The 18,693-nt window shown below is 34.0% G+C and overlaps 1 protein-coding gene across 1 annotated transcript in view; it reads right to left on the bottom strand.

Moving 5' to 3' along the window:
• LOC136039525 (uncharacterized) overlaps positions 1 to 14,808 on the bottom strand; it is a 109,082-nt gene extending 94,274 nt beyond the window's left edge. Inside the window, exon 1 of the mRNA XM_065723329.1 lies at positions 14,665 to 14,808. The gene's annotated coding sequence lies outside the window, so the exon portion shown is untranslated. The remainder of the gene's footprint in view (positions 1 to 14,664) is intronic.
• Positions 14,809 to 18,693: the final 3,885 nt, after the last annotated feature.

Genomic DNA, 18,693 nt, shown 5'->3' with positions numbered 1-18,693 from the left:
TTTTAATTTAGTAGTTCTAATCAGTGACTTTTGATTTATATCAACAACCCCTAACATTCCCTTAAGGTCTCAACTAAATGTAATTAGCTGTTCCTGGGATATTTAAGATAAGCTACTCTGACACCTAGATGCACATAGTATCCTTGGATTGAAAATTATGACCCTTAGCCGCTACTAAGACATACCCATTTGGTAACCTGGATGCACATATTGTCTTCTGATTTAATTCAACACTTTGATTGCAGGCGCAAGCAATGTTCAACATGCCCTGAATGCCCTCAGATGTTTCTGAAATATTTCTAATACACTATTTTGATAATCAACATGCACATAGTGTGTTTTTGGTTTTGTTCAACATTCCCTGAAAGTATTTCCAAGTAGATGTAGTGCCAGTTGGAAGCATTTGCAGTCAAAGTCTCAAGTTGTAGCAGTCATAAGCATTCATTGTCACAGTCGCAACCAGTCGCATTTGTAGCCACACTAGTAGTAGTAGTAGTAGTAGGAACCCGGAAATTTTACAAGGACCGTGCAGATAGTGACTTTTGATTTTTGCTCAACATTCTCTGGAGATTCGCCTCAATACCTTGGGGTTTCGGGCACACTCAGGATCCAACATCCACCCCTCCAGTAGGATGCAGGATGGGAGGGGTTTGGTGATTTGGGCCTAGTTCCTCTCCCTCTTCTTCAGAAAAAAACACTGACTTCTCCAAATAAGGTCACATCTGTAAGTACCTAAGTTAATGATGAAGTAAAACTTCAACTGATTTTGAAAAATATGTCATGCAAAATAGTATTACCTTGAAATGTGTTGTTTTTCTTCCTTCAAAAGTAATTAATCAATTATTAATAATTAACAATTAATAATAATGAATTGTTACATTTGTTTATTTTTGATAATTCTGCATGTTAAAAAACGACAAACTGAATAAATTTCAATCCTTACCCCGGGGGCAGTGGGGACATGACGTCTTCGGAGGCAAAGCTATTAGTACTTGTGATTATTTTAAATAAGATATTCCTATCAGTGTTAAGAGGGGCAAATAAAGGGTCTAGAGGGGAGGGGATAGTTCTCCTCCATTCATTTTTCAACATTTCTTTAATATGCCTTTAAAATTTCAAATTAACACCATTACCCATTCCTTAGATATTGCTGGTATTCCCTTTCGACAACCATTTAGCATATATTGTGTTTTGATTTGGTTTTATATTCCCCTCAAAGTTCTCCAGAAGTTTCACCTTAATGCCTTTTTGGCAATTTTGAGTAAAACTTGCCCCCTTCATCCAATAGCCAACCATATATATATAAGCAATAGGCAACATATATGAAGCAAAAAACTTGCGTCGTTGACTGTGGAGGGTTTTGCTTCCACAGTCTCCCAGGAGGGAGATTCCCAGTTCAGGAGTGACAGTTCCCAGGAGGCATAGTTAATAGACTTTCCAGCTGTCGTGAACAAGAAGACTAATCCAAACTTTTTGATCAGATGTTGTTATGGCGAGGGCAGCTAAAAAGGGCTTGGGAGGGGAACTGATTGCCCTTTGGCCATATCTTTTTAACCTCCTCCCTGAAATTTTTAAGCCCTAAGCTGTTCTTAAAACTTTGAAGATACATATTTTTTTTTTTTGCAAATATCATGCTCATATTATGTTTTGAATTAGTTTAACAAGCCCCTCAACATTTCCTAAAGTTTCGTCTTAAGAATCTTAGCCTTTTCAAATCAGAGAACATCGCCCCTCCCCTTTTGAACAACAAATTATGTATAGCCTATGGATGAATTACGTGATTTACAACCATTTCCCCAGAGGCTATCAAGGTTACAAACATTCCCAGAGCAATAGTTTATAGAGCTTTAAACTATTTTTAACGAAGTGGCTCTTTTCAGGATTATGGTCAGTGTAGAGGGGGGAAGTGCAACTAAAAAGGATGAGAACCCTTTGTCATCCAAGTAATTGTCAACATGCCCTGAAAGTTTCAACTTTAATGTCCTCAGCTGTTCGTAAATACACCATTTTGACAATTAAAATGCATATGGCGTCCTCTGATTTTCTTCCCTTTCGATACATCCCTTTTGATATTTCCTAAGATTGTTCAACTTTACAATCTTGCCCGTTCCTGAAATTTTGTATTTACACCCATCAACAACTGGGATGGACATAGTCTCCATAAGTTCAACATCCTCCTCAAAAATCTATGAATTTTTCAATTTGATATCCCTCCCTAACGGCTTTTGAATAATAACTGCTTAAATAAATAAAACCATTTCTTTATTTTTATATTTTGGGACAATTATAAAACTTTAAATTGATCCCTCATCACTTCAACTAGCGCTATATTGTCTTTGAGCGGTCACTGTAAGAAAATTGTTGATTGTCAGGATATTACAAATTTCATTCTCCTCAAAACAAGAAAAATTATAATTTACAGGTTTTTGCATATAACTTCTATAAAAATCAAAATCGCCGTTAAGATCAAGAAGAAAAAGCCGATTCATAGTTATTTTTAAGCCTTTCTAATTTCAATATAAGATACTTGATGACATGGTTAATAAGAATAAAATAAATTTAAACTTAAACTGGTTCAAATTAGAATTGAAATTGAAATTGACCAGTAATTTTTATACCGCAAGAGGAGAGCAGTATTCTATCAATTAGTTCATATCCGAATTCTCCACATCTCTTTACCAAAATTGGAAAAAAATACTATTTGTTCTGCAGCTGAATGTCATGATATCGAAAGAAAACGAACATCGTAACCAAGATGATAAGGGCTTACAGGTTATGAGGCAGGGGTAAGGGTAATATTATAAGAAACAATAAGGGCTGTAGAGGGGTGACATCACGAATGGTATGCATATTGACTTTTCAACTATGCTGGACAAAATGACTATCTCAAGATTCTGATTGGATTTGTTTGGGGAACTGATGATTTTGGGAAGGGGACTGGTTGCCCTCCAATCACAATGAATTTCAATAAGGAAAGATGGACTTTCTATTTCACATCCAATCAATTTCAATTTTCAAAGATATCACTGATACGACCTTTTGACAATCTGTTTGCACTTACTATTCTATGATTTAGTTCAACTGTCCCTCAATTTTTTACTTTAATATCTTCAGCCTTGGTAATAATCGCTACAGAAGCGACAGATGTAGTGGTAATAATATTAGTAGTAGTAGTAGTAGTAGCATTAGTAGCGGCGTGCAAATGCTCCCTTTTGGTCAACTGATCTTCCCTTTTAAGTATTCTTTAAAAGTTTCAACTTATTACACTACTCCATACCGGAGATACATTCTTTTGTCAATCTGCATGCACATAGTCTCTTTTGATTTAATTCGAATTTCTCCACTATATTTTTTCAAATTTGTACTTCAATATTCTCAGCCTTGGTGGTACTCGGTACAGAAACATTGATCGTAGTGGTATATATGATAGTAGTTTTAAAATTTATGGTAATAGTAGCAGTAGTAGTAGAAGTATCGTGCAAATATTGTCTTATTGGTCAATTGATTATTGCCCTCTCTATTTCCTGAAAGTTCCAAATTAATGCACTCAGTCATCTCTGAGTTAATCCCTTTTGACAACCCATATTTACATAGCGTGCTTTGATTTAGCTTAGTACTCGCCTCAAAATTAGTTGAAAGATTCACCTTAATGCCTTTCATCTTTTTGGAGAATGAAGGTCAAACACCCTTACCACCCTTGTCCCGAGGGCTTTGGGGGTACTGGTGGATAGCCCAAAAGACATAGTGACTGGACTTTTGAACTCGACTATCTCAAAATGTTGATGGGATGTGTATGGGGAATTTATTGACGGAGAAGGTAGTAGCTGCCCTCCAATTACTTTTGACTCTTAAAAGGGGCATTTAAAAAAAATGGAACTTTTAATTTCCAATCAAATGTGACCCTTCCAAAGTGTATATGACCGATCCCTCCACAAAAACCCTTCAATATGTTAAGAATGGATGACTTGCATAACTTAAACCCTCGCCCTTGGGGCTGTAGAGGGTTCCCCAGGAGGCATAGTTATTTGACTTTTAGACTATTGTGAACAAAACGGCTGTCTCAAAATTTTGATTGGGTGCATTTGAGGAAAGGAGGACGTAGAGTAAGGGAGGCTAATGACCACTTTTGACTCTCAAAAAGGACACTTGAACTTCCAATACCCGATCGAAGGAACCCCCTCCGAAGTTTACATGACCATTCATTCTGTAAAAACCTTATACACTCTCAGGACATAACTTTTAACCCTTATCCCTAGGGTCTGGGTTTGTGCCAACCCTGGAGGCACTGTTGTATGATGTTTGGACTATTTTGAACAAAAATGCCATCTCAAAATTTCTATCAGGTGCCTTTGGGTAATAACCAACAAAGAGACATATAACTCAAAAAAAAAAAGAAAAAAAAAAAAAAAAAAAAAAAAAAAGACTCAAACGAGACTACCGCCAGTAGAGAGGAAAGACTAAAACAACGCGGATATTTCGCCTGTATCTAAACTAGGCGACCTCGGCACACGATAAAAAAACAAAACAAAAAACACTAAACAAAAAACAAATAAAACCACCACCAATAATAATAAATACAATTGTCGCTACTGATCAATGTAGGGAAAAGTAGCTATTCGAGTTACTTAAATGAGAACATCAAAGCAACTGAGGAAAAATTATGAAAATTTTGGTAATAAGATGGCATTTGGGTAAAAGAAGGTGTATGGGGGGTGGGGTAGCTTTCAATTTCGATCACTTTTGACTCAAAAGAAGAAGAAAAAGAAGAAGTTTATTATTATTCAGTACTATACAAAATACAATTCAAAATGGAATTACAATACACTTATTCCCCCTCGAAAGGCTCCATAGCCAGGGATACAAGGGGGGTATAAAAAATGCAAGCAACAACTACAATATAAGCAATATATATATATATATATATATATATATATATATATATATATATATATATATATATATATATATATATATATATATATATATATATATATATATATATATATATAAGTGGGATACAATATAAGCAACAACTACAAAAAGAAATAATAAAAAAAGAGAACAATAGAACAAGCTTGAACATACAGAACATACCTGAGGCCTGGGAGTCAAAGCACAGAGAAGACAACCATACACCATGAACAGAACTCGGGGGACATCAGCTCATCAGTGGAAAAAAAAATTCTATTTGATTGTTTATTAAATGATCCATAAGAATCCTTTTAAAAGTCCCAAGTGAGTGGAGTACTGAAGAAGGTAGTGAATTCCAGACCTGTTGACAAGCAGGTGAGGGGATTGAAATCTGATCGAATAGTAGGGGTAGGCGGAATATAGATATTATTTGAAGAACGATGGCTATATGGACCTGAATCAGAAATAAACATAGGAGTTTTCCGAATAGATTTTGGAAGAGTGCCATGAATCTGATGAAAGACTTCCATTTTACACTGGCCAAATGCTTTCTAAAATTAACCTGCCTCACTCCTCTTTCCTCTCGTTTCTTTTTCTTTCCTCTCCCTCTCTCCTTACATTCAATTTAAGTCCACAGAATATCAAATATGTAAAATCAATAGATGTTGACACCTTGATAAACCGTCACACAAGTTTTAATTAAAACTGGTATTTTGCCAAATACTGCGAGATCTAGAAAGTGGGATTAAAATTCATACCTCAGACTATCAGGTATGTGAAAATGAAAAATAATCCGATTAGTTTAGATGTTGACACCATGAAAGCTAGTTCAGTACTGAACTAGTTCAGTCTAAACAGAACTAGTTTAATAATGCTCCTTAACCAAATGAATCAAATGAAAACTAGTTCAATTTCAAGTCTAAACAGCCTCTTCCAAAGTTTACACGATTACTCCTTCCATAAAATCTTATATGTTAATGATGGGCCACCAGCATAATTTACAGCCCTTGTCCCGAGGGTTATGGTGGGATTTACACCCCCAAAGACATAATTGATAGATGTTTTAACTAATCTGAAGCAAGTTGTCTAACAATTTTGATTAAATTTGTTTGGGAAAATAATGGGCATGGAGAGGGGGTCTGGTTGCCCTCCAATCACTAAGTTATAGTTATTTGACTGTATTACTATTTTGACGAAAACGACTATGCCAAAATATTGATCACTTTTATCACTTTTCTAATCACTTTTGGTCCAATTGAGTGAACCCCCTCCAAAGTTTACAAGACCACTGTTTCCATAAAAGTCTTATATATTAGCAACGGGCAACTACCATAGCTTACAGTCCTTGTTCCGAGGGTCGGGAAGGGGGAAGTAACAAGCACATATTCATAGTTATTTGACCTTCGGACTATTTCGAACAAAATGTCTATCTCAAAAATTTTATCGGAAATATTTCTGGGAAAAAGGAGAGTGGGAGGGCTAGTTTCCCTCTGATCACATTTGAGTCTTAAAAAAGAGACTACAACTTTCGATTTGAAATCGAATGAGCCCCCTTCGAAGTTTATGCGACCACTCCTTCCATATAAACATTACATATTAAAAACGGGCAACTTGCGTAACAACGTGACGTATGAAAACAAAGAAAAGAAAAAATGTAATCAATGAAAATAAAATCAAATAGGTTATTAGAACAGGGATTTTGTCAGCGAGCGGCGAAATATGAAAACGAAAAGTAAGCAAATAATTCGACAAGGACCTCTGCCAAGTCGTCCTCAGTGCTCAGAAAAGACAAATGATAGTATTTGCGTAACAACAGGCCTTGCCCTGGTGACTTCGGCATATTGTCAACCCAGAAAGCGTAGTTATTTGGCGTTTAGACTATTTAGAACAAAATAGCTACCTCAAAATATTGATCGGATTCATTTTGGGGATGAGAGGGTGGAGAAGGGGGCTAGTTGCCACCGATCACTTTTGACTCTAAAAAAGGCACCAGAACTTTCGATTTCCAATCAAATGAGCCCCTTCCAAGTTTTGTACCACCACCCATTCCATGAAAACCTTAAATGCCCCGGCATAACTTACAACTCTTACCTCTGGGCTCGGTGAGAGGTTGTGTAAACCCTGGAGGTAGTTTTTACTATCTTTGGACTATTTTGAGCTAAATGGCTATCTGAAAATTTCAATCGGATGCATTTAGGGAAAAGAGGGCGCGGTTGTAAAAACTTACAACCCTTTCCCCGAGGCTCCGTGGGATTGTGTCAACTCTGGAGGCTTTTTAAAGGATATTTGGTCTGTTTTGAAAAATGATCTCCTCAAAATTTTAACCGGATATATTTATGGAAAAGAGGGTGTGTGGGGGGGATAGTATCCCTCATATCTCTTTTAACTCTTAAAAAGGGCACTAGAGGTTCCAATTTCCAATCGAATGAGCCCCATCTGAGGTTTATGCGATCACCCTTCCATAAAAATCTTATGTGTCATTTACTAGCAACCAGTATTACTCATAGCCCTTACCCTGAGGCCTTAAAGGAGGGCTGAGATCTCCAAATGCACAATTACTACACTTTTCAACCATTCTGAATAAAATGGCTATCTCAAAATTTTTACTGGATGTGTTTGGGGAAATCATGGTCGTAGGGGGGGGGGGCTTGTTGCCGTCCAATCACTTTTGGCTCTTAAAAAGGGCACTAAAACTTTCAATGTCCAATAGAATAAGCTCCCTTTGAAGTTTTTATGATAACTCCTTCTATACGAAGCGCCTTGATCAGAAAAAAAACAACAGAAAAAAAAACAAAGAAATAAATAGACAATACATTGTGCCCATTTCGTATTTTTACTTAGGCAGTGCTATTGCGCTGCCAATATTTTTATTGTAATTGCTTAGCACTATGTAAGGACCCTCCGCTTATAAAGATGATTGTCCCCCGGGGTTCAAGGAGCACCCTGTACCAAGCCAGGTAAAAGAGTAGTGTTGAGTGAAACGCTAATCCCCTATCCCTGTAAAACCTGGATGATTTCTGAAATTACAAAGAATATCCTTGGATTCGATCTCTCTTGAAACGACTAGTAGAAAGATGTCTGGAGAAGGTTGTTGCACTATTTAGGTCATCAGTGAAAGATATTTGGTCTGAAGCACCCGAGAGATCATCTTGTAGAGGCACGATCGTCACCTTATGCGTCAGCTGGTGAAGGAAGACCAAAGGTCTAAGCACTTTCGACGGACTCCATTAGAGACACACTTGCTGTTGCTAACTAATTAAAGCCAGAATTCTGCAACCGTTTCCCCCCTCCCCTCTCTCTCTTTTACTTTTGTTTATAAGGTAGTGTTTGAAGGGTAGGTAAATCTTCCACTCCTTTGTAGGCCATATACCATTTGTGTTCATTGGGTGTCTTGTATTTGTTGCCTAATCTTAGTATTTTGCTTGTCAATTAACCAAATTTGTGCAGTTTCATTGCCTGATGGTAGAGTGTTACATTTTTTAAAAATAAAATGAGATTACTCACTTAAAATCTCATTTATTTAATGCTGTTATGTTCCTTGAATACTTCTGCAATACAATTTACATCAATATTGATCGTATCCTATCCATTTTTTTTCCCACTTATCATTTTCATGGACAATTCATAAGTATTTTATCATTTCATATATTTCGCTTATCAGTTCATATTGATCTGATGTTTTCATTAAAAGTTTGAACACAAAAAATTCAATAAAGAATAAATCTGAGAAAGGAATCTTGTAAAATGAAACTAAAATTGGATTCTAGGATTGCAAATGGTAATCAGATTTGAATTATTGCTTATTCTTGTCCTTTCTCCGCTAAAAAATTTGACATGGATCAATCTCTTGTATAGCACCATTGTTTTCCAAGTATTTCCAAAGCTATAATTATCTTTCTCGCAGTTTTTTTTAAAATAAAACACGATAAAAAATAAGGATTAATCCAAATTCCCAATCTTTTGGGTTCAGAAACAAGCCCCAAAGCGTCAAAAGTGATCAACAGGTCAAAAAGTGATCAAAATTGATCAAATTGAAACAGAGTTTCGGTTGGTCAGAATGGGGCATCTGGTAAAATAAAAATTTCCACAACAGTTACACAGATAAATATCTTCTTAATTGTGTAACTCTTAAGTTTTGCAGACACCCCATAGTTGATACATTAGACAAGAAGTAACCCAGAAATCTACTACATTCTAGTATATAAAGTGATGTATTGGCTTTTTTTGAAACTTTCTTCCCTTTGATGGAAACATGTCCTCCAATTTATTTTCACTTTTTTCAGGTGGCCGTGAAAACAAATGAAAAGTCCTAACGGTCCACAAAAGTTTCCAGGAACATATTTTTATAGGACACTAAATACTCAGAATTAGTTTAGTAAGTGGGGTTCTAACACACTAATTTTTTCTGTCATTTTTCTTTCTAACAGTGGTTTTAATAGATAATTTTACCTTGGTGCCTATTTTTAATTATTTTTTGGAACTATGTTGTTCTATTTTAGTACTTTGGTGTACATGATAACAGTAAACTTGAGCGTTTCCTTTTTAACACAGCATAGGACATATTCGCCAAAAAATGTCAAGTCCAAATATCAAGTCCAAAATATAAGTCCAAATGTACTTATCGCCCAAAATGTACTCAGTCATGATCTCTCCGGTCATGATCTGCCAGGGTAGAAATTGTTTTTTCGTATATATACTTCTGCGTATTTATACCGTAGAAATAAACCGATCTCCTTCTGAAAAGAAACCAAGGTATTGTCTATGATAAAGAGTGATGAATCTGAATTGCCCATTAACAGGATTTGTACCGCCAAAAAATGTTAGCCAAAAAATGTCAAGTCCTGTTTAACAAGTCCAAATGTGCTTATTGCCCAAAATGTACGCAGCCATGATCTTTCCGGTCTTTTTTTTTCGATTAATGCCAGGGTAGAATTTCTTTTTTTATTTAGTTCATAACGGCTGAAGTCTAGAAACACAATAATCTCTCTCCAAAAACATTGTAAGATGCATATACTTTAGGCAAGGCAGTATGTAATGGTATAAACTTATTTTGCTTTTAATATATAGAACCGGCTTAAAATAATTGTAGATTAGCCATAATTTTTTCAGCAAATTTTTTATCGTAAGCTTATCGTCTTAATTATCATCATTAAAACTTCATTCCTCTGTTCTGTTATTCAGGACAGTCAAATTTCAATAACTTAACAAAATGCTGAATACTGTCAATAGAACTCAATTGACTTTTAAGAAATCCTCCTAGAAAGAATGGCTATTTATTTCATTTCATCATGTTTATCAGCACAGCTTCATCATTCTAATTATCATCAATATAATCTCATTCCTCAACAATTCAAAATAGCTAAACTAGACAATAGAACTTAATAGAAAGCTGAATACTGTCCATACAACTGAATCCGCTTTTAAAAAATCGTCTGCTACACAATTGGGTATGTTTGTCATCATGTTTATCAGCATATTTTTCATCATCAGTGTAATATTACTACTCTATTCTACTGTTCAAAATAGTCAAACTTGACAATACAGCTTAGTACAATAAAATGCTGAATAATTTCGACACAACTGCATTTGCTTTTAAGAAATCGTCCTGCTAAAAAAAATTGATTATTTGTCATCATTTTTATCAGCATATTTTCATCATCAGTATAATATTATTACTCTATTCTACTGTTCAAAATAGTCAAACTTGACAATACAGCTTAGTACAATAAAATGCTGAATACTTTCAACTCAACTGCATATGCTTTTAAGAAAAATGTCCTACAAAAAAAAATCGATTATTTGTCATCATGTTTATCAGCATATTTTTCATCTTCCCAATTATCATTATTGCAATCTCCTTACTCTATTCTACTATTCAGAATAATCAAATTTGACAATACAACTTTATAAAATGGAATGCTGAATATTGCCAATACGTCTTAATTATCACCATTAGATAATAAAATAGAATTCTGAATATTGTCAATAAAACTGAATTAAACTTCAAGATATGAATCTACTAAAAAGTGGACACATTTGTAAAATTATTTCCCAGAAATGTTTTTGTCATAATCTTATCATCCTAATTATCATCTTCGTAACTTTTGTATTCTGTTCTGCTATTTAGAATAGTCAAACTTGGCAATACTACCTAACACAAAATAATGATGAATACTGTCAACACGGCTGAATTCGTATTTTAGATACAACCCTACCTGAAACAATAGCCGTATTTGTCATCATATTTGTCAACACAATTTTATCATCATAATTATTGCCACTATAATTTTATTACTTTGCTAGTCAGGTTAGTCAAATTTTTAATATTCTAACACGTACTGGACATGACTTATTTGCCTCAGTTGGACTTTGGTTGGCTGAAAAGAAAACAGTACAGTGTGTTGGAAATCTGAATATGATAACGTAGTAGTTTCATGTCATCCTCAAAGTTTCATAGGGAGCGAAAACAGTGTTCCAGAAGCGTTTTTTTAAATTTAAATTAAATTAAAGCCGGTTCTTTGGCAGCCGGATTTGGCCTCTTTTCATCTCAAGTCAGGACACCTGTTTATTAATTTTGGTACCTGTGGATTCGTCAGGAGATTATATAAGGTAATTCAGATGACCTGTTATTACCCTGGTATGAAAATACTTGGTATGCTGGCATAAAATACGGTCTTCTCTCTCCTATGTTTCATTATTTAACCCTTTTGCATGCAGACATTAGTCAAAGTAGCGCAGGTACTGATCTCCCGATTCTCTGCTTTCGGGTGGGAGTGTAATGCGTGGTTGAGGGTAAATTATCTAACTCGTCCCATATTTTTCCCCCAAATCGCTCAAGTTACACATTTAGAGCTGGGTCAACTGGGTCAACCCCAATACAATTCTACCACAACAAACACTTGGCTAGTACTTCTCGCTCTCTGATCTTAGACTGCTGAAATTAAATAGTATTAATCCTTGCATTACCTCATATACAGAAATATATTTCAGTGCCATTTCATTTTATTTTTGAATAGTACAGAAATAAACAAATTGATACATAGATGTTACATCCAAGAGAGCATGTGCCCGGGTACCGATGGATTCATTTTAGCGAATTTTTTCTAAGTATCAATGAAGTCTCAAACGATCAGTCAAATTTCAGCCTTTATAGAGAAAATTGTGAACGTGTAATTGAACCCTTGTGTAGCTGAACCTACGCTTAACTCAACCCCTTTGTAACTTGATCCCATTTAACTGAACTCTCTTTTGACTTAACCCCCGCTTAACTCAATCCCTGATTAACTCAATCTTTATTGACTAAACCCCACTTAAATCAAGTCCTATCTGGCTTAACTCAGCCCAAGACCTAAGAATAAGCTTGAAATAGCGCTGAGTAGAAGCTCAAAATTTTCTTCTCATTTCGTTCACGGTTACTGAATTATATTGCCCATCTGGCTAACCCCAGAACTTCACTTAATTAAAAAATCTTTCCAGGATAAGTTTATTACCAAACTCATGACCTGTAAAGTGTGTTTTTTTTGAAAACTATCAGCTTTTCAATTAGTGCCCGGTTAGGGATTTGCCAAGGGGCAAGTGAAAAAATAAGAAGCTTTATACCCAGTATTCTAAGCTCTCTCTCTGTTTGACTCTTGGAGTTACGTAAAACTTACATTTTCTAGTTATATGTTCATTTGAGGGGGGTTTAGGATGAATCAGTAGCGGTTCCGGTCTCTCTTACGCCCGGGGCAAAATCTTGATTAGTGCTCCACTTTATATCCCCAAAAAAAAAATTTCGAGCCAAATTCTAACAGAATTTTCTGTTTATTTAAATCTGACTTTTCTTACTTTAGCTCTGCAAAATTATTAATTATCTCGTAATCCTGTAAAATATGAAGAGGTTTGAATACAAAATACAAAAAAAAATAGAGTTAATTAAATTTGTTTTATCCGCTTTTATTTTGAAGGAATGGTGATGAAGATATCGGGAAAATGAAAATTTCGGGCTCAATTTGCGTATATTAACTGTCATCTGTGCCCTCTACTTTATTTTAGTAAAACTAAAATTTCAAAAATGAAAAAATGATTATAACCGCTCGATTATTTATTTGAAACTTTGAACTCCTAAAATTTCTGCGACTGGGGCAAGTACCTCCTATGTTCCCCTAAAACTGCTTATAGGCTGATTTGATGGGGGTGAGACAAACGCGGTGGGGCGAAACGGGGAAGAGTTGTGTGAGGATTGAGCTAAATGCAGGTTGAATTGGACGGGTTTGAGTTGAATGATTGTTGAATTAAATGGGCTTGAATTGCACGAGCGTTGAACTACACGGGGATTAACGAGGGTTAAGTTGAATGGAGTTGAGTTGCAACGATATTGAGTTGAATGAAGGCTGAGTTACATGGTAGTTGAATGGTGTTGTCACATTAATTTTGAACAATACAATACTGTTATTACAGCAAACAATTTCTTATTATAACAAACAGTAATTTATTTAAACTTTTTGATTAAGGGTTACTAAATAATTAGTTAATAACCTTTTTATAACATTGAACCTTTTTACAACAATCTCACCACAATATTTCAGAAGAAAAATCACATTTCCGTCCGGAAATCAAAATAGCTTCTGTAGATTAACCAAGAATGCGTAAATACTCACTTACGAATGTTTGTGTATCAAAAGCCTGCTAATTGACATTATGAAAACTATTAAGCTGAAAAACTTTCAGAAACACCTTTGTCAAAACACACTTTTAAAAAGCAGAAATAATATCATTAATGGTTTTTTTTTTGTTATTCTTCTATCATCTCGACATTTTCGTTCTTTATTATTAAAAAAATTAAAAAACCTTAGTAATTAAAATTGAATAATAAAATAAGATAGTGTTTTTAATATGAGGATTTGGGCAAAAGAAACAAAACCAGTTCCACGTGTAAAAAAATACATCAAAATTTAGTTTTTTCTTTTTTTCTTCATTTTTACAAAACTCTGCTTGTTTTGTAAAAATGCAACTTATTTAACTGAACAGTTATTAAACGTATATTCGTTGAAACATATTGTAAAAGAGCAAAAATAAAAAATAGAAATATTTTTTATGTGCATTATCTCTAAATAATTTCTTTCCAGTTCTTCAAGTGTTTAATATGTCAGTTGTATTTATTTGTTTGTATTTTGCTGTTTGTTCTTCTTTTTTTCTCCTGTGTGTTAGTGTATTTTCATTAGACGATTTTATTTCAAAACAATTGTTCCTTTTTTCTTAAATCCTTTTTTGTTGAAAAAGGCTCCCAGACTTGGGATTGAAATATTTGGACATTTTTGTCATTTAAAGTTTTGTTTGTCGGTGTTTTCTTTTTATCTTTTGTTTTGTTCCACTACCTTGTTTAAATTAAACCTATCTTATCCATGTTTTCATCCTTACTGACAGAGATATCAAAACATTTTAATAACTAAAATATAATAGATGATGAAAGTAGGGATTTAGAATAAGAAGAGTAAATATAAAGAAAAAAAATATTTCACATTTAAAAAGTAGAAAATAAGCTCACCTTTTTTTTATTTTCATCTATGGGAAGTCACCATTAACTTTATTCTCTTCAGTTCTTCTTTCTATCTTTAAAATTATCTCTAATCAATATCACGGTTCCTTTTTTCAAAAATAGTCATGCACGTGTTTATACCTTTTATTCTCGTTGTCGATGGACAATTAAAACTGAAAATAATTCAGAAAGTAGCTATAGCAATCTCCAAAGCAGTATTAAAAATTCTTACTTACCATCCGAAGCCTTTTATGAAAGTTTTGTATCTTAGCTTTCCACGGGACATCTACAATCCAAAAACCTAGCTAAATCTTTCCAAGATCAGATGAAAATACTGAATCCATTAAAGAACTTTCTTCAATACTTTTTGTATCAGAACTGCTGGAGAAACCAAGTTCAAAATAGGGAAAAGCTAAATGCGTGCGTCCGCATCTTAAAGCTTAAGCTGTACTAAGAAAATGTCTTCAAGAAAGCTGGTAATGGCTGTCTCCTCCCTCAAGCATAGATAAGGAATCTTCATCCGAAGGGGGGGGGGGTCGAATATTTCCTGCTTCTCTTCTTTTCACCTAAATTCAGCCAAAATATTGCTATCATTTCATGTAGAAACGAGGCAGATCTGACAACAAGCAAGAGCAAATATATTAGATATATTAAATATATTAAACAAGAGCAAAAATTTACCCAAATATATATATCTACCATCTACGTTATTTAAAAAAAAGAAAAGAAAATAGGTGAAAACAATGGCGAAAATAGGAACAGCTCCCTCCTTACTTTCATTGAAGTTTTTCAATTTATTTTCCCTAGAGTTAAAAAATGGTTGTTTAGCTGAATCAAAAAATGCCAACATTGCTAAAACAACTTCGTCATTTTTTCAGTTAGCAATGCTCAAAGCTAACGAACCAGTGGAAAAATATCCTTATTATTTGGAACAAAAATGAAAAAATAAATCTAGTTTATACGTTTTGGAACAAAACGTATAAAAAAGCGTTTTGATTTTTTAATTATCATTATTGAATTCGGTAGAAGTTTTCTTAGCAGGAGATTGGCACATATAATTAATTATATTAATATTAACATTAATGTTTTATTAATAAAAAGGGTTATATTAATATTGGTGTTTGCTTTCTCTTTTTTGTGATTATGAAGCAGCAATTTTTAGTGTTTGCTTTCCCACTTTTTCTGGTTAAGAAGCAGAAGTGTTCCTACCATTAAGCTTTTTTGTATTTTTTTGTATTTTTTTTTTTTATCTTTATTTTAGAAATCATTGAGGTAAAGGTATGAACGATGTAATTTCTTATGAAAAGGCAGTGCCATGCAGTGCCACGCTGGATGAGGATTTTACTTCACAAGCAGTGCCATGCTGGATGAGGATTTTACTTCACAAGCAGTGCCACGCTGGATGAGGATTTTACTTCACAAGCAGTGCCACGCTGGATGAGGATTTTACTTCACAAGCAGTGCCACGCTGGATGAGGATTTTACTTCACACCAAAGGAAATTGTCTCATTTGGTTTACTTCAAAAGTTTTTTTTTTAATATACACCTTTTATTCCTTATTTTTAGCACTAAGGAGAAGTTGGCAGAAGTTGCTGCCGAAAAATATGCTTTTGACAATTTTTTTAATTTTCGTTTATGATTTAAGGTCAAAAACAAAAGTAACAAAAATAACAATGATTTAAAACTGAGATCAGATATGAAGTCATGCAATAAACCAAACATAAAAGAAACAGAAATTATAATAAATGATAATTTCAAACTTTAAAATATTGTGTTGTCGTTTTTTTTTATTTAACATAAAATAAAAATGAAAAATATAGTCTTTAAAAAATAAAGTCTTTTGGTTTATTTAACATAAAATAAAAACCAAAATAGTCTTTAAAAATACAGTCTTTTTGTTTATCTAACGTAAAGTAAAAAAATAAAACATCTAATCTTTAAAAATATAGCACCTTAACTTACTAAACATAAAATAAAAAATAAAAAATATGGTCTTTACAAAATAGTCTCTCGTCTATATTTTGCTGGCTGAAAATCCCCTTCGTTTGATTTTGCCTTTTTCTTTTTTTTTTTGTTCTTCGGTTTATTAATCATGTATAGCCCATGTAGTCTCAGAACGTGGTTAAAAGTCAAATCCATACTGAAGGAAAATGCACTTAATGAGTTTTGAGAATGGTCGAGGTTTAAGTGGTTTAAGTTTTTCCCGGTGGAAATTTATTGTTGCTTTCTGTCATCCTTATGCTTAATTTCTTCAAATTGATTTATGTGCCATCTTTGGCAGAGAAAAAAGATTGTATTCTCGCTAGAGTGATTAAGTGATCATTCTCCTTCTTGCGACAACCTAGTATAGAGATATACATTATCTGTACAATGATTTTTGGGAAGGAGAAAAACATCCCTTCGCAAAATGGGAAATTAAAAGGTGACACAACAGATACTTTAATAATAACATATACTGTGATAGCACCGTTTATTTCTCGTAATGAAATTGCACATTTTTTTTTTGACATTTTTTGACATTTTTTTTTTGTTTTCATACCCAAAACGATATTTAGGTAATTTATGGTCATAATCATAGTTGACCATTGTATTGTCATCAGTTTAGCTTCCAGTATTTTAATTTTGGTTTGCGGACCTATCTTCCTATCTTTCGAACTCTTTTGAACTGTGAAAAAAACCTAAGCCTTTGCTACTCTACCTTCAACATCTTCACTTGCACCCTAGGTCTTTACTACAACCTAGGTAAGCGATACTGTCCTCTTCATCGATCTTTTTGCTATTCAATGTCACCTGTTAACCTTCACTTATTCCAAGTCTCAGTGACTTAGTCTTCTAGAAATTAATTTGCAATTTATTCTTGAAACCTGAGCTGACAAAACCACTAAAATTTCATTCATTTTGATAAGATTATCATTTAAGATGATCAAACCATCAGTATAATCTAAGTCTAAAAGAGTTTTACTTCCCCAATTGGTTCCATGTTCTCCCGTTGTCTTTGCTGTATTCCTTAGGACAAAGTCCATCAGAATGATCCATATAAAAGGGGACAGAACGCAACCCTGCCTAATTCCTGATTTAATACGAAACTAGCTACTAACCTCATTTCCTGTTTTAACCACAGCAATTTTATTTCGTGCATAGCACTAATCACTTTAATGTATTTATCTGGTATACCATACTAGAATAAGATCTTTGCTAGAGCTCTTCTATCAGCTGAATGAAACTCTTGCTCATAATCTATGAAACTGAATACTAAAGGCGTTTGATAAACCATGCAATTCTCAATTATTAATTTAAGAGTAAAAGTTTGGTCAGCGTACCCCTACCCATCCTTAAACCACACTGTTTTTCTCTTAAAACTTTGTCTACAGCATCTCTTAGTCTAAAAAGTATCATATTACTAAGTAATTTGCTAACTACAGAGATCAGACTAATGCCTTGATAATTACGACGCTCACTCTTGTCACCTTTCTTATACAGTGGTTTAATTAAGGTTTAATTAAGGTTCAAGGTTAATTTGAGTGGTTTATTTATAATAAGGTAATGATAAGGTTAATTAAGTGGCATAAAGACGTTTCCTCAACCTTTCCTAAAACCGCACTGTTTTTCTCTCATAGCTTTGTCTACAGCATCTCTAAGTCTCAAAAGTATCATCATACTAAGTAATTTCTTCGTACAGAAACCGGGCCAGTACTTCTATAATTACCACACTCACTCTTATCGCCTATATAATAAAGGGGTTTAATTAGAGTTTTCCTAAAATCGCTAGGTACTTCCCCTTTTTCAAAATCATATTCATAATCCTCAGTAACTTATCTTTAACATCAAAACCATCATATTTAAAAAACTCATTTACTCCACTATCAGAACCCGAAGTTTGTAATTTGCTTCCTACAAAAACAAGGCCAATGCTTCTATATTTACCACACCCACTCTTATCACCTATCTAACAAAGGGGTTTAATTAGAGTTTTCCTAAAATCGCTAGGTACTTCCCCTTTTTCAAAATCATATTCATAATCCTCAGTAACTTATCTTAAACATCACAACCATCATATTTGATGATACTCCACTATCAGAATCCTGGGTCTTATTATTTCTTAATTATTTTAATACCCTAACCAACTCCTTTTCCCAAATTAAATCTTCCTTCACATCCAAATTGTCACAAACTTTCTCATTCTTTTCTATATCTTTTCGTGGAACCCTTTCACGGTTTAGAACATTCTCAAAATGTTCTGCCCATCTCTGTTTAGCTCTTTCCTT

The sequence above is a fragment of the Artemia franciscana genome, chromosome 19, assembly GCF_032884065.1.
Source record: "Artemia franciscana chromosome 19, ASM3288406v1, whole genome shotgun sequence".
Classification (NCBI taxonomy): Eukaryota; Metazoa; Arthropoda; class Branchiopoda; order Anostraca; family Artemiidae; genus Artemia; species Artemia franciscana.
Note: the sequence above shows the minus strand (reverse complement) of the source record. Positions and strands in the feature narration are given on the sequence as shown.